At 34.6% G+C, this 17,836-nt stretch overlaps 1 protein-coding gene across 13 annotated transcripts in view; it reads right to left on the bottom strand.

Annotated features, from left to right (window-relative positions):
- Nucleotides 1-17,836, bottom strand: part of ikzf5 (IKAROS family zinc finger 5) — a 260,811-nt gene that overhangs the window by 186,274 nt on the left and 56,701 nt on the right. For 10 of the 13 annotated variants that reach the window (XM_073927087.1, XM_073927095.1, XM_073927081.1 and 7 more), the window contains exon 2: nucleotides 11,094-11,130. The exons of the other annotated variants lie outside the window; for them this stretch is intronic. The gene's annotated coding sequence lies outside the window, so the exon portion shown is untranslated. The remainder of the gene's footprint in view (nucleotides 1-11,093; nucleotides 11,131-17,836) is intronic. 13 annotated transcript variants of the gene reach the window in all.

Below are 17,836 nucleotides of genomic sequence, written 5' to 3'. Positions count from 1 at the left end.
TGGTACCATACCATACCATATATTGCAACAAAGTCCCCTTAAGTAAAGGTGCAGTATGTAAGTTTGACACCCAATAGTTGAACTAGGTATTGCATTCCTGGATCAAACACAAGCGCAGGTTACCAGATTAAGTATGAACAGGAGCGAGTCTGACGATTGAGCCTAAAGGCTGATTTAAATCGTGTTCTATTTAAAAGCAACATCATGCGATATAAGGCATTAAAATCCCTATTAAAAGGAGTTTTGGTTCTAACCAACACCTTAAATTGATATATTAGAAACTCTATTTCTTGCAGCTGAACAACAGAAAATTAACAATGATCATCTCAGGTACACCTCATGTGCTTTATTCAGTGATGAATGCTTTCAATATCAGTTTGAATGCAATTTTACAAGAAATTTATTGCCATACTACTGAAAGCAGCAGCAGATCGTTAACTTCATCTTGAGATTAAAATGAACTGTTTGATATTGAACTTTAGATCTGTGACTCAAAACCAACACATAACATTATCAGTGATTTAGCATGTGCATTTAATAATGTTAAAGATTTAATATATATTAATTAGAGTATAAACCTGACCATTTCATAAATGAATGCATATTCTGTGCTTCTTGAATGGCTGTATTTAAATTTCTGTCGTGTTTCGTCTGGTGCAAACAGCCAAACTGCTTATCACTGCGTATCTCGTCATGTAGCATGTTGTTAGGACACGAGGCTATAATGTAACCTGCTCACCTAAAGTTTACGCTCGTAATGTTTATATTATTTGCCATTTCATAACCTTTTGTGGTACTCTGAATCTGCGTCTCATTTCAGAGTGTGCTACTGTCCACCAGAGGTCACATTTCAGTCATGGGCACAAGCTTTAAGACCATTCATAACTGAATGAATGAAATACGCGATTGTCCAACAAGGCAACCCAGGGTGCTGAAATATAATTGGACAAACTGTCATTGGGCGGGTTAAAAAAAGAACCAAAACAAAGACAGCATTCGGGCACATAACAGACATTTTCAAAGCAGAATAACTGACTTCAGCATTGTTTTTCAGATAAACAAGAATGATCACTTGATATGTTTCTGAAATATCTGCAAACATATTATGGTATATGTATGCTTTAGAAGAGTCAAAATCTTACATACAGCACCTATAAGATAATTTTATTACACTAAGCTAAGCCAAAAGGCTCCTGCCAGACCTGGAAATTAGACGATGGATTTAAATAAAAAGGTAAAACTCAACTATCTATTTAAATTGGTAAAATAAGCAAAAAGAAAAAAAAGAAAGAAAAAAAGCTACAGGCCCACTCTTTAATTTTGTTTTAAAGATTTATTTTGGTATTTTTACTTTCATTTTAACAGGACAGCATGATGACAGGAAACAAAGTTGGAGAAAGAGAGAGAAAGAGGCAATTGGATAGGGAAAGTTCCGCGAGTTTAAACTCGGGATGCCCGTAATGATGTTGACACTGGCCACAAGACCATCGGCACTGACAATCTTGACTTTCTTGCGCAAAACACATGCAATGAAAGCCGGTGTGATCCAAAACAAAATGAACTGTCTTGTATAAGCTATGGGCAGTCTGCAAATGAAATATGGTGCAACAGCACATCCTTGGTTACAGTATATTATTCCCTAGACAAGATGAATGATGTGTTAAGCAGTTTGTATAACACCCGACGGGCCTCTCGCACACCGTCCAAGTTCAATTTGCAACCGACACCTCGCATCTGGCCCTTTCCTCCACGTCTTGCCATGCCAATTCACTTTGCTGTCGGTCTTGTTTTACAAAAAGAGGCTTTAATGCAACTCAATTCACGATTTCCTTCTTGCGCCTTACTGTAGAGGATACGACCCCATCTCCTTGCTTCCTCCCCCTCTGCCACACACACAACAGTGTGCACTATTAAAGAGGGGAAGAATTCAGATAAGCGTGGCATTAAACTCAATTTCAGATATCCGCAATCCTCAAGCCGCAAGCACCAACCCCCTGCTCTAACTTCTAATCTTCCTTAACTGCACAATAATACTTTATTTATCTGGAAGGGGTGGGTGGAATTGTCCTTAAGCAAGATGTGGTAGCACTTTACAGTATGCATTTCACACAAGAGCTAATCCTCTGGGGGAGAGAGAGAGAAATGGTTGGGCTTTTTGGTGAAGGTAAGACTATCCTGACTCAGGAGTAGGAATGCCGAGCTTATCTGCCTGTGGTTTTAATGCGTTTTGAAATGCTATGACAGATTAGGTAAACAGTGCATTTGATGAATTGGAGAAGAAGTCAATTGGCCATACAGCGTAGCGTTCAATCCTCACACAACACAAAAAGCTCTTTCTTACTCTCTGCTCCTCTACTTTCCAGAGGCTTAGAGATGCCTCCTACCCAAATCTGATTTCCCTCACATTAACCTCCAGAAGGGCAGGTTACACTAAAGCTGTAGACACTTCCGCAGGGGGAAAGTTCAGAAAAGAGACGTTTTATATGGTTTGACACACTGAATCACTTTTAAAGCATCTTTACTTATCTATGAGTGACAAGAAACAGATTCTTTAAGAAGATAAAATTAAGTGGACTTCTCACATTTAAAATAGAATTCATGTACTTTATAATAAGACCACAATATTAAAAGAAAACAAAAACATAGTAATGTCCCAGCTATGACCCTGAAATTCAAGAGTGGCTGCCACAAATAGTTCATATCCTCAATTATTCAGAATTAATGTACTACTTGGTCATTGTATAAACAACTTTATTAACATCTGTCTGTTCGCAGAATATACATTTTAAATTCCACTGGACTGTTACCTAACAACTTCTGGGGGAAAAAAAAAATCTTTTCCATTTCTTAATTTAGGAAATTGATATTTTTATAAAATTATACAAAACAAACTTTTAAAAACAGACCTACTTAGTGCTACAAAGCTATTTTATGCTGTTGGTGAAGCCATCAAACCACATTATTCAAACTTTATTATTAAATAATTATGTTAAAAAGTGGAATTTCTGGTGGAAAAAAAAACCTTAACCGTGATTGTGCAAATAATTCTCCAACAATCAAAAAATAAGCAAATTGTGGGGCAAAAATGTAACATGTTTAATGTAATAAAGATCTTTAAATAAATTTTGTAGTTTTATATTTATCTTTCATTTTCAAATAAATAAATAACTATTATATTGCTTCTTTCTCTTCTACTTATTATTATTATCATGATCATTATTATTAAAACTATTTTGTCTGGTTGGGCTTCAGAGTTCGTAATGTTGTGATTGTGATTGTGTAGCTGGTTGATTTGGTTCAAAGGGGGGCATTTTTTCAAAAAATAAAACGTATGCTTCTTGGCCATTAATTTACATCAAAATATGGTATTTTATAGTAACTTGAACTCTTTTTGAATTCAGAGTTGAAAATGCTATATAATATACTCAAATGACATGAAGGGCCCTATCATACATCTGGCGCAATTAAGAGCAAGACGTGTTTGGCACAATGTGTTGCTATTTTCAGACCAGCAAAACTCTAATTTTCACGTTTTGCACTAGGTTGTTTAAATAGCAAATTCATTTGCGCTGCTTTGTGGACTCATGGGTGTGCAGGTCTAAAAAGCAGGTGTGTAAAGGTGCATTGTTGGCGTGTTGCTCTTTGAGGAACTAGAACAGACCACATCATTGACCAACTGAAAGCTGGACTAAAGTCCAGGGCAGAGCGCATTAGTTGCACCTTAAATGTGTACACATTGCTTAATACACACAGGATGTACAGCAATACACAAATATATTTACAAATGAAAAATAATTAAAAGATTAAAATATTACAAAAAAATGTTGTTAATTATTCATGACAATTTGCATTTGTGTAATATTATTATTATTAGCAGGGTTATTCATTATGTGCATATTATTATTTGTTTTATATTTCAGGTTTTGGACCATATGGGGCATAAGAATAGCACAAGTCCTTGCATATAACACTTCTTTATTATTGTTAATTTATTCATTTGCTGGAAACTAGAACTGAATTTAGAAATAGTTTTGAAACAAATCATTGCGCTTAAGCGAAACTTAAACGCGTACAACACTATTTCTTTATCCACGAAAGTAAAGGAGTAGAGTAAAAGTAAAGTAAGAAAGTAAAGAGGCTGAATAGAAGAAGCTCATTCTTTATCCTTGTGCTGCAGATGGTCTGTTTAACTGTTTTCTCGCTAGTGAAGCATTCAGTTTTTTCACTAACAAATTATTCCCTGTAAATATCAAATGTGCCAAGGCGCAATGCAACTTAATCTTAAGGGGAATGTGAGATGTGAGACTGATCGGTTTAATGCATGTTATGCTCAAAACACACCCATAACTCATTAAGAGAATAAGCACAACCTTGTTAGCCCCAATCCTATTTTTTCGTCCTTAAAATAGCAAAAGTGGAATTGGACACAGCCTTTTGCACCATGTGCTTTAGACTTCGCAACAAGATCTTTAAATTGAGCCAATTAAGAGTGTTAAGTTAAAATCCAGACATAAAAAAAAAATATATATATATATATATATATATATATATATATATATATATATATATATATATATATATATATATATATATATATATATATATATATATATATATATATATATGCACTGATAAAATGTTCCACATATCAGACAGGGACAATTAAGAGGTTGATTAAGAATGAAAGGGTTTTGATACTGAAGAGCACTGTTAGACGGCTTTGGAAGACCTGACTAAACATCAAACTTTTAAAAACTTTGTTGCTATCATCACTCAAAAGCTGTTGGATTGTTTCAACACAAATTTGAGTAAACTATGGTTAAAAGTTAAGGCATTTAATGACATTTTAACCCAAAAGTTGTGTTTGTCAATATTTTACCTAAATTTGGGTTGAGAGTGCTGAATAACGAATTGCTAACATACAGCACATAAAGTTGAAGTCAGAATTATTAGCCCCCCTGAATTATTAGCCCTCCTGTTTATTTTTTTCCCCCAATTTCTGTTTAACGGAAAGATTTTTTTCAACACATTTCTAATCATAATAGTTTTAATAACGCATTTCTAAAAACTGATTTATTTTATCTTTGTCATGATGAGAGTAAATAATATTGGACTACATATTTTTCAAGACACTTCTGTACAGATTAAAGTGACATTTAAAGGCTAAACTACGTTAATAAGGTTAGCTAGGCAGGTTAGGGTAAATAGGCAAGTTATTGTATAACAATGGTTTGTTCTGTTGACTATCGAGAAAAAAATATAGCTTAAAGGGGCTAATAATTGTCCCTAAAATGGTGTTTAAAAAATTAAAAAACTGCTTTTATTCTAGCCAAATTAAAACAAATAAGACTTTCTCTAGAAGAAAAAAACATTATCAGACATACTGTGAACATTTCCTTGCTCTGTTAAACATGATTTGGGAAATATTTTAAAACGAAAAAAATAAATAAATCAATCAAAGGGGGGCTAAAAATTCTGACTTCAACTGTACATATACATTATATACAAATTACATTCATATGTGAGTATATAGGCCATAATTCACACCCTCACTTTACTCAATTAATACTTAGGCTAAATGTCTGTCTTTCCACATCTATCTGACATACAGATAATCTCCCCAAATATCCCCGAGCATTGGGATCTCTTCTTTCGTCTTCTCCTTAACCTAACCTCCCGTCCCTCTTTTAACCATCCCTTCTGCCATTCATCCATCCACAGGACCACGTCTCTCCTTTTCCTCCTCTAATCCTCTTTTAGGACATTACCTGCTAATAAAGACACTAAGACGGCAGAGAGAGAGACGAAAATATCATCTTACACCCAGTGGCAGATTCACCGAACAGACCGTTTCACCCTAGTACAGATAAATAGAGATGGAGAGACACATTCAGTAAGAGGAAAAGTCCAAAATATCTATATCATTGAAGCCTACTCACAAACAACTTGAGTCACAGCTAACAATACTATCATGTATAGTTTTGGAAAACAGTTATGATTCTTGTCGACCTTTCCAACCTTCTCCTCCTTGATAGTTAAAATTACAGATTTCCGTTCAAAGCGCCATAGTTCCAACAAGCCCGGTTTTCACAAGGACGATCTCTTTCACATACCTGCCTGATCTGCTTACATTCCTCTGCAACACTTGAAAGGTCATCAGAGGATCTCATTGTGTTTAGCTAAGAGCCCTTACTTCCCCTCGCAAGCTGCTCATGGTGTGACAACAAGTACATTGATGTGATTATAATTAAACAAATGCTTATTACAGCCTAACAAATGCCTAAAAAAAACTATTACTAATAGTCTATCTAATCTAATTTCATTCAGAGTGGTTTTCAAAACTGTAAAGCTGAAAGACTGCAGCTTAAAAACCGACAAAATGAAACTGTATCTTCATTGTGCCCTTGAGCTAGACATTTATGCTCTGGTTGGTCCAGGATTATAATAAACGTACTTTAATTTGTTTCTACTTTTACTTCGATCAGCAAATTAGCCAAATTACTGTTAAATAGGAGCTTAATTACTGTATGTGACAGTTTAGTAATGAGTGCTAATTAGTAGCTGCCCTGTGAACACCTTTATACACTGAAGAAAAAGCTTTGAATATAAGTTACTTGTAACAAAACACAAAACATGAACCAGAGTGTTCAGCTGATTTTATCCATGTCACACTTTTTTTTTTTAATCTGTATGCATTAAAAGATTAGTTCACACTAAAATTACAACTCTGTTGTTAATTACTCACTTTCATGTTGTTCCAAATCCCCCAAGACCTCCATTCATATTCAGAACACACATTGGGATAATTTAGATAAAATCTGAGAGCTCTGACCCTCTAAAAACAGAAACAGAGTCCAGATATATTCCAGAAAAGGATTGGATTTTCCTTCAAACACTACTGTTTCCTAAACCATTCCATTCAGTGCAGAACCGGTCAGCACAGAAACAGTTTAATTTTCCACTGTGGTGCTGCAATGAAACTTTTAACTCTTGTCTTTGTCAACTATTGCCTTGGTAATGTAAACTCACTGGCCACTTTATTAGGTACACCTGTCCAAGTTCTAACCAGACAATCACAAGGCAGCAATTCAATCCATTTAGGCATGTAGACACGGTCAAGACAATCTGCTGCACATAAAACTGAGCATTAGAATGGGGAAGAAAGGTGATTTAAGTGACTTTCATCATTTCCATCCCTTGAGCAGAGTGTACTCATCTTCTGATGGCTACTTTAAGCAGGATAAATGTCATAAATTCTAAATAATCTTAGGCTCGTTTCTTGAAAATAACACAGTCACCAGAGCTCAATCCAATAGAGCTCCTTTGGGATGTGGTGGAACGGGAAATTCACATCATGGATGTGCAGCAAACAAATCTGCAGCTACTGTGTGATGCTATCATGTCAATATGGACCAAAAACTATGAGGAATATTTCCAGAACCTTGTTGAATCTATGTCATGAAGGATTAATAGTTCTGAAGGCAAAAGGCTGTCCAACCCAGTATTAAGAAAGTGGCCGATGAGTGCAAGTGTAAAGTTTTATTGGTTCAATTTGAATATTTCTATATGCCTAATACCTTTTTTTTCTAAGAGTGTGTGAAATTATCCTTATTTGTATGCTAAATACAAAAAAAAAAGATAAATACATGAGAACAATAAAGATAGAATTTCTCCAGGATCCAAAATTGCATTCTTCCCTACTTTATAGTAGTGAAAAACAATGTGACAATAGACGTATATTTGCATATAAAAAGTATAGTCAAAATTACCCAGATGACCTATTACTTCTAGCAAGATTCATAATGGGTATGCATCTGACAGACACTTTACTGTCTCATAAGACCACAGAACAAAATCTGCGATTGGTTTATCTGTAAATTGAATAAGTGATGTAACTGTACAATGATATAATTCTACATATTTATCCCATATAGATAAAATGTACTTTGTAAAGCAATTAATCAAAACAAGCCAGACGAGCCCCAATATTCTGTCTAGAATATGATGTTACATATGATGTTAGTGATAATAAAGAATAGCAGTAAACACTACCACTGAACTTGTCACAAAGAAAGAACATAGTTAAAACCTCTTTTAAAATGCTGTTCCAAATTATAAACTAAAAAACAAAACAAACTCTGACATCCAATCAGAATCAACCCTGTGTTAAAACAGCAGATGACAAGCGTTAAAGCATTTAAATTAGATGTAAACAAAAAGAAGCAGTTTGCACAAATAATAAACAAAATTATATGATCTGCTGGTGTGGATAGTATTGTAGTCATTGTTAGTAGTTTATTTGTCATTTCTGCTCATGGTTTGAGCAGGCATTCATCTTTTAAACTCAGTCACACAATAGTGGCCTCACAGTCCTGCTAAACACCACAGATTAACCCTGACTCTGACCTCTGAGGACAGACCAAACAGCACTTATTCTCTGCCCCCCCTGGGCCTGTGCCCGCACAACACACACATGAGCATTATGGGATGCCGATGATGTGTTTATTAGGTTTGTTGAGCAGTGATGACAGACTTGTGAGGCTAGAATGGTTTCAGTGAAGTTCAAGCACTCCCTCTAGTGGCCAAATTACATTTCCAAAGCTCAAGTTTAAACTTGGTTAGTAAGAGATTTTTAATCTAATGAAAATAGAGGCAGGATTGTAACTGTTACTGTGTAGGACAGAGATTCCTATGTTATGTCATCCCTAAATGAAAATGATGTCTTCATTTAGTCACCTTTGTTGTTCCAAACGCACATGCAAATAAACAGATTTCTAAGTCTGTTCAAACAAAAGTATAGACACTCTGATCCAAAATCTAAATGTGAATAAAACTCTAAATCAATCGGTCTCTTCAGAAGACTTTGATTAAACCACTTGATGATGGTTTTATCTGTAAGTGTCAGCATTTAGGTAAGATTTTTCCTACTATGGACGCCAATGTTTACAGATGTTCAACTTTCTTCTAAAATCTGTGTTCAAAAGAATAAAGGTAATAAAGGTAAAATATAAGGTTTTATAGCCACTTGTGTAAATAGTGAGTGAATTTCCATTTTTAGCCGAACTATCCCTTTAAGTTTCCTCAAATAGACATCTGCCCTTCATTGCACCCATTCATTACATTTTATTAAAAATGTTGCTTTTGTTTTTTATATTGGTGAGTCTGTAATTATGTATTCGGTTTATTTAATTAAATAATTAAATTTAATTAAATAACATTTCCATATAATTTTAATTTAAATACACCCCCCCCCCCAGATAAATAAAAAATGATTACTTCAACTAAAATGTAAATATAATAATTGCGTTTTCTGTTTTTAATAAAAGACCAATGACCTAATCATATCAGGTATGCATATTTCTTAATGCATTTCAGGCTCTGATATATCTGCATTATTTCAATTATTATATACATTTATTAATTGTGCTTTCTGTTTTTATAACTCAACTGATGGCATAATCATATCAGGCATTGCATTAAGTATAATTATAAATATCAATAATAAGATATATTTAACTTCATAATAATTAGTCTTTTTTATTAAAGGACTTATTTATTTAAAAGACCCATTCATTTAAAAAAAAAGGAAAAAAGTTGTTTATCTCTGTATAACTAGGAATAAAATGTACTTTAATCAATGGATTAATTCATTGTGGTTTGTGTTTTTATTTTGGGACTGTAGCCTAATATAGGTATGTATATATTTTAATATATATCAGGTATTTATATTTCTGTAATATCTGCAAGTTTGTGTTTTTAGTTTAGGACTTTTCAGCTTAGTCCATTTATTAACCAGGGGTCACCACAGCGGAATGAACTGCCAACTTATCCAGCATATGTTTTTAAGCAGCGGATGCCTTTCCAGCTGGAACCCAGAACTAGGAAACACCCATACACTCTCATTCACACACATACACTACGGACAATTTAGCTTACCCAATTCACTTATACCGCATGTCTTTGGACTGTTGGGGAAACTGGAGCAGCCGGAGGAAACCCACGCAGAAAAGGGCAAAACATACAAACTCCACACAGAAACGCCAACTGACCCAGCCGAGGCTCAAACCATTGACCTTCTTGCTTTGAGGCGACAGGGCTACCCACTGCACCACCCTATATTTTTTATATGCATAACTTCAATTAAAATATACATTTATACATTGTGGTGTATTACAGGGCTCATGGCCTAATCGTATCAGACATGCATGTTTTTACCATTTCAACAAAAATATAAATGTATAAATACAGCATTTGCTGTTTATTAAAAAATGGTCTGTTCAAATCTGATCTGTTTGTAGGGGCTCAAGATTGAAACGGGCCATTTCCACATCCCGATGAGGGCCGGTGTGAAATGAAATGTTTGAAATGAGCTCTCTTGTTGCTTGTTTTTCACCACATTTTTCAAAAATAGTATTTGCTCCGTCAAGCAGGATTTACAGTGACACTGATGAGCAGACAGGAATGAATGCTGGATTCTCTGCTTCCACACAGCAAATTGGTTTATTTCCATCTCGCCAGTATCTGGCAACATCTAAAAAAAGCTTCTGACCTTCCCAAATCATAACATCACACATGAATATTCCATGCATAATAGATTTCTACAATTTGCTAAATTAATAATAGTTCATATGAAAACATTAAGTTTGCCATGTTTCAAGCCTGTTAGTCCAGTGCCTAGTAGGTGCCTGTGTGTGCAGCTCAAAACATTTTATTTTCAGACAGATGTTTTTGCTTATGAAATGAGTATTAATATTTGATTGGTCAGAGCTCCAGTTCAAACAGAACACAATAATGATAAGATATCAGAAATGCAGTGTGTACATAATTAACAACAGTCAGGACCACTGCATTTCGATTTTTACATCTGACTGGACTGGAAAATAATTGCTCAACCACCAGATGGAGCCATAAATACACAAACAACTTTGATAAATATGAAAAATCTTTTTAAACTACCAAAAACCATACAAACCATACATATACTTTCATTGCACATTTCAGCATATTACAATGTTTTTTTTCTTTCTTTTTTCAGACACCTTAAAGTTAGAATGACAGTTCTAAAAATGAAAGTTCGGTCATCATTTACTCACCCTCCACTTGTCAGAAGCCAGTTTGAGTTTCTTTCTTCTGTTGAACACAAAAGAAGATAATTTAAAAAATGCTGAAAATGATAGCCATTAATTTCATAGTGTTTTCTTTCCAATAACATTCTTCAAAAGGATCATCTTGTGTGTTAAACCAACACAATCTCACAATATTTCTGAACTTTTTGATTTAGTGGCTAATTCGTATTACTTTGTAATTCACTTCTAATTAATTCGTATTCATTTCTACATTTTAGTAAATGTGCAAATCCCCCAGTGAGGGGCTGGGTTAGGGCTGGGGTTTGAGGGTGTGTTTTCATATGAATGAAATCATAAGAATTTAGACACTTTTCTGACAGTACATAAAATATTTACATTTCCTAATGAGATCGGGCTGGCTAAGCAGAAAAACGCAAATGTTTGGAAAAAGCATCAGATTATCTAAAAATTTAAACTTCTTACTTCTCACCCTCATGCCATTGCAATCCCAAGACCTTTGTTCATCTTCAAAACTCAATTTTTGATATTTTTATTAAATCTGAGAGCTCTCTGGCTGTTCATAGACAGCAATGGTCCAGAGCAATTTCAAAGTCCAGAAAAGAAACCAAAAACATTATCAAAACATTCCATCTGACATCTGTGCTTCTAAAATCAATCAAATCGAACCTCAAAGAACACACTTTAGCTCACAAAAAAATAAAAATTCAAATAAAAATCATCTATTGTATCAGATTAGGATGCATGTTTTCTATGCACAATTTAGTACTTGTTTCGTCGCCTCACAGCAAGAAGGTCACTGGTTTGAGCCTCGGCTGGGTCAGTTGGCGTTTCTGTGTGAAGTTTGCATGTTCTCCTTGCGTTCGCGTGGGTTTCCTCTGGTTCCGGTTTCCCCCACAGTCCAAAGACATGCGGAACAGGTGAATTGGGTAGGCTAAATTGTCCATAGTGTATGAGTGTGAGTGAGAGTCTGTTTCCCAGGGATGTGTTGCGGCTAGAAGGGCATCCGCTGCGTAAAAACATGCTTGCCGGTTTATTCCGCTGTGGCGACCCCTGATTAATAAAGGGACTAAGCGGAAAATAAAATGAATGAATGTATGAATTTGATGTTTGTATGTTTTTACTGCTCACTCTAATGGCAATACATTGTACTACATGACCTGTAGTGGGAGATAATATATACAGTAGACAAAACCATACTTACATTTTTCATTGAACCACTAAAGTAACAAAGTTTTTGGTTCCTTTTCTGGACTTTAAATATCTCCAAGACTATTACTGACTACGAAGAATGAGGGAGCTCTTGAATTTCATCTAAAATGTAAAATGTGTTTTGAAGATGAATCTCAGGAGATTGGAATGGCATGAGAGGGTGTTATTAGTTTAAACATATATTTATATTAATATATTTTAAAAAAATTAAACTAAATTAAAAAGTAGCACAAAATACAATGAAAACTAAATCCAAAGAACTAATTGAACAGAGTCATTCTTGATGTTTTGAAATCCAGAGTATGACTTGACAGAGCCTGAATTGTAGGTGCAAGCCTTGCATCATATGCAACACACACAACCATATTGAATCTGGCAGAATGAGCCAGCAATGGAACCCCATGCAGAGCATCTAAATCCTCAGGGTATTACATTTCATAGTGTTTACTGTGCAGATCATGCGTACATCGCTCACATTTCCAGGGTTTGTGGAAATTACAGCACACACATATGTCTGTCTCATATTCAGGGATATAGAAACAATGGCATCATCCAATTCAACATGATTAACATCAGTGCAATCCACTGGAGCACAAAATATGCACATCTAAATGGATCATTTGGACATTGTCCTTGCCCTGGGCTCGGTCAACCTTCAATTCTCAGCCTTTTTAATAGGTGCAGATTGATATGGTGTCATGTTGGAGAAAGAAATATAGAAAAAAATTAACATTAAAGCTCAACACTTCCCTGTGTTTGACAATAGAAACCCAGCGAGAAGGAAACGATGAAGGTTTCTTTGCGGAGCTTCAGCTAATGTGCCATTTAGAAACATGAATCCAGTGGACTAAAGGTAGATTATGTCCTGTGGCAAGACAGATACCAGCAGCCCAACATCAACATATGAAGGACAAACAAGCCAAAGCATGGCTGGCAAGCTGCACTGGTCAAATGATATTAAATGTCCTCAACTGTGAACTAATGTAACATTACATGGCATTTTAAATCAGATTTTCAGTCTACTGATAATGCAAGACTATATCTGTGAAATAAATATTATTTCATGATATTTTAGTCAGTCTGTTGATATTTGAGAACTGTGGACTATCATAATATAATATAATATAATAATAATATAATATAATAATAATATAATATAATATAATATAATTCACATATTATATTACTGATATTATATTTTATTATATTATATTATATTATATTACTGATATTATATTATATTATATTATATTATATTATATTATATTATATTATATTATATTATATTATATTATATTGTATTGTATTGTATTATATTGTATTATATTCATTCTGTTAAATTATAAGCTATTAAAAATTGTGGACAAATATAACAATGATACAATTAGTGCTGTCAAACGATTAATCGCAATTAAATTGCATCCAAAAAACTAAAATGTGCATTTATATAATGCATAACATATGTGAATTTATATATATATATATATATATATATATATATATATATTTATATATATATATATATATATATATATATATATATATATATATATATATATATATATATATATATATATATATATATATATAAACAAGAGGTTTTATGTGTGAACTGTTGAATCATTAATTGAAAATAAATGAGATATTTTGTACAAGATGTTAGATTTCTATGTTTAGCATTATCAGCAACAGCAGCAATGATCATTTTGTGTATTGAAAATCTTACTTTTTTTCAGCTGGTTCTTTCTTGATGTTTATTTTTATTAAAACTACAGGTTCTAAGTTATGTTTGTTAAAACCAATGAGTTTTGCAGTGATATTTTTAAACAAATTAAAGTAAATGATATTGTCGGATCTGTGACTCAAAAACTGTAGTGTGATCCGAACCGTGAGATACATATAAAATAATCTCATCGAATACACATTATATAGAGATATAAACATCTATATATAATATAAAACTGTTGCATTTTCTACAGGTTTATATGTATACAGCATATACATATAATGAATACACGCACACGCACACACACACGCATGCATGCGTGCACACACACACACACACACACACACACACACACACACACACACACACACACACACACACACACACACACACACACACAAGCCTTTTATTTTGGTTGTGATTAATTATTTGACAGCACCAATTAAAACAAATTTCTGAAATAACATTTCATTTAGTTATTTGTTTACCTGTAATCCAATATAATATAACAAAATTAAAACTTAAAAAATGAATTTCAAGGCAAAAGAAACAAGATGATTAGGGCTCCACGTAAAGTCTCATTTTTCCTGGCTAAGTGATCTGGACCAATATTTAAGCAACAAATTAGATTTTTTTATGTATTGAATTATGGAGTAAAGAGATAGAGATAAAAGCCTATGTTTGGCATCAAGACAGGCTGTCCGTGTCGCCCCCTCAAGAAGAATAATGAGATCTGTGCTCTGCTTCCACTGATTGGTCCAAATCGTTCATGCTGTCACAAAGGATCATGGGATGGACCACCACACACCCACTGCCCAGACAGCGTGGGAGTTTCCGTGGTAACAGAGGACAGCGGCGAACTTTCGTGGCCACTAATGAGTGTGTGTGTGTGTGTGTGTGTGTGTGTGTGTGTTTCATCTCTTCATGCTGCAGTGCAAACAGTGATTTCTGGTGTAAGAAAGACAATGCAGTGAGTGAGATGGAAATGCACTAGAGTTGATGTGTGAGTTGGTGTGTGTTTTGCGTGTGTGTTATGGATGTAAACTGATCCTCTGGTTAAAGTAAATGTCAAGGCTGCTTTCAAATTAGGAGAACCCAAAATTAATTCTCCAGCTAAATATCTAGTGAAGGGGGAAAAACTTTAAATGTCATTCTCATGCCACGTAGTTAAAAAGTGTGATCGAATTAAATATGTAGTTAAAGGGACAGTTCACTCAAAATTTTCACGTGGAAGGTCAGATGGGAGCACTTTTAGCTTAGCTTAGCATAAATAGCTGAAACAGATTAGACCATCAGCATTTTATACTGTTCCTAATTAAAGCCCGACTCTTATGTAGTTAGACCGCCGAACTCAAATGTCCTCATTCAGGAATCACTGTCTGGCCTTCCACCAACAGGCCACAAACAGTAAAAAGCAATCGCTTCAGTTGTCTCCATCTTGTTAAGGCTGAAAACTATACTCTCATTCTGGCGTAATAATTAAGGATCTTTGCTTTAGTACCACGGCTATAGCAGGCGCAATGATATTATGCAGCACCTGAAAATAGTCCCCAGCTAGGTAACTAGGTAACAGCACTGTGTAATATCACCCACACATCTGTCAATCACTAGAAGGCTATAGAATTCACATCCATTTGTTTTGCCATTTCCTCAAAAAAAGTGATTAAATAAATAAGTGTTTAACCTTAAAATAATATTAAAACAACATTAATTTGTATTTATTATGCTTATCTGCCATCTGTAGGCCCCTCCCCATGGTGGGTTCCTGGGCTGCAGCCTTTATGAGCCAGATTGGCCTAGAAAATAGCAATTTTTAATTTTCCTTCTCTCTTAGTAAATAATATAACTATAGAAGAGTCTAGCTTTAAAAGGGAAAATGATTAAACCTCATTAATTATTTAAGCTAAATGCTATTGGTCTAATCTCATTCGATGATTTATGCTAAATTAAAATAAAAGTGCTCCTGCCAGACCCAGAGATTGGCTGAATGGGTTTAAAAATGGTAAAACTCACTTGTTAAATGAGCCCATTTCCAAAAAACATCTATTGGTCTTTTAAAGGGCACCTATTTGACCCCTTTCTCAAGATTTAAGATGCGTCTTTTGTGTCTCCAGATTGTGTCTGTAAATTTTCAGCTCAAAACACCCATCAGAATATTCATTATATCTTTTAGAACATTTGAATTTTCTGCTTTGAACACTATGTAGCTGTTTCTGTTGCTTGTGGCTTTCATTCTAATTCTCCCCTCCCCCTGTTTCCATGTGCCTGTCAGAGTGTGCCTCAATCTCTGCCTCGGCTGCGTCAGATAAACAGCTCAGTAACAGATAAGAAGGAAGAAAATCTCAAGTAATGTTTGTGAGAAATACTACAGTAGGAACTTTCCCAATGATTATTTGTTGTATTTGTTATAGAGTTACCTCAAGCCTTTCTGCAACGATGAGTCACACACAATGTTGTTATAAAGTTCATGCATGCACGCACACATACACACAGCAGGCACACAAACGCAGCAGGCACGATGAACTTTGCACTGCTTTTGCATGGCAAATGTGACCGGACACACATTAATACACTGCTGTATCGATATACGTTACGTTAATGTACGCAAAAAACTCGATTTACTGTCCACAAACTGTGATTGAAGCGTCTTCCTTTATAATTGTACTGATATGCGGTTGTGGTGATACATTAAAGATGGTAAAATTGCTGTAATTCATTACAAACATGTCCTATTTTGAAATCTTTTTAAACTTGTAAAACTCATTCTTGATCACATTTAATGATGATTGATGATTAGACAGAGCTTAACAGATCTTTTCATCCCAGCTGCTTTGCACGTCTTGTCGGTCTGATTACATGCATTACTAAGAAGACATGCTAATACGTGGCTGTCAATCAATGAAACAGGTTTGGAAAAAGTGAAGAGAGTAAATAATGGCAGATTTGTCATTTTTGTGTGAACTGTCTCTTTAAATAAAGTGGTGCCCTACATACTGTAAAATACTGTACACACGTGCACTCAAACAGACACGTGCACATGAACAAATTCACATACAAATTCATGGACACAAAGTGACAGGAAATTCAGCTGACATATCCCGCAGCCAAGCCAACAAGAGCCAAATGCATCAAGCCCAGCACTCTCCTCAAACACGCTCTCTATTTTAGTACTCCAATTCAGTGCCAAGTCACGGCATAGACCGCCTTATGATTAGTAATACTTCATTATAACTGTGAGATTGCATATTTTAAAACATCTTTAAAAAGTCCAGCATTTTGAACTCATATGGTTCAGATAGTGTATATATACTAAATGTGTGATTGTGAAAATATAAACTGAAGGTCACATTTTTAAAGTGCAATCTCTAAATGCTGCAAATTTCAATTCTGTTTGATAATAAACACACAAAATATGTGCACTGGAAACGATTTGGCTGTAACAATAAATACAGCATACTTCTCCCAAAGGTAACTTAAATCGATACTTTACCAAAGCTTTGATTAAAAGTCGCAAGGTGCTAGACCTCGAATCCCCCCTTCGCTCTCTATTTCTCTATGTCTCTGCCGCTAGCTATTTCATTTGCTGTTGAAAAGAGCAGCTCTCAGTTAATCAGATTATTTTTCACCCTGTCTGGAAATTCTGATATGAATCATATATGTGATTAGAGATGATGATTTAAAATTACAATGTTCTTCTCTCCATGGTGAGAACAGAATGTCTAAGGCAGTAAAATTTGCTTTTCATTTTTACTCTCATACCCTCCAACATGTACTGTAAATGCCTTTTTCTTAAGCCAAAGATTTTGTTCAAACT

The sequence above is a fragment of the Danio rerio genome, chromosome 17 (assembly GCF_049306965.1).
Source record: "Danio rerio strain Tuebingen ecotype United States chromosome 17, GRCz12tu, whole genome shotgun sequence".
Classification (NCBI taxonomy): domain Eukaryota; kingdom Metazoa; phylum Chordata; class Actinopteri; order Cypriniformes; family Danionidae; genus Danio; species Danio rerio.
This window is presented reverse-complemented; position numbering and strand designations above follow the sequence as displayed.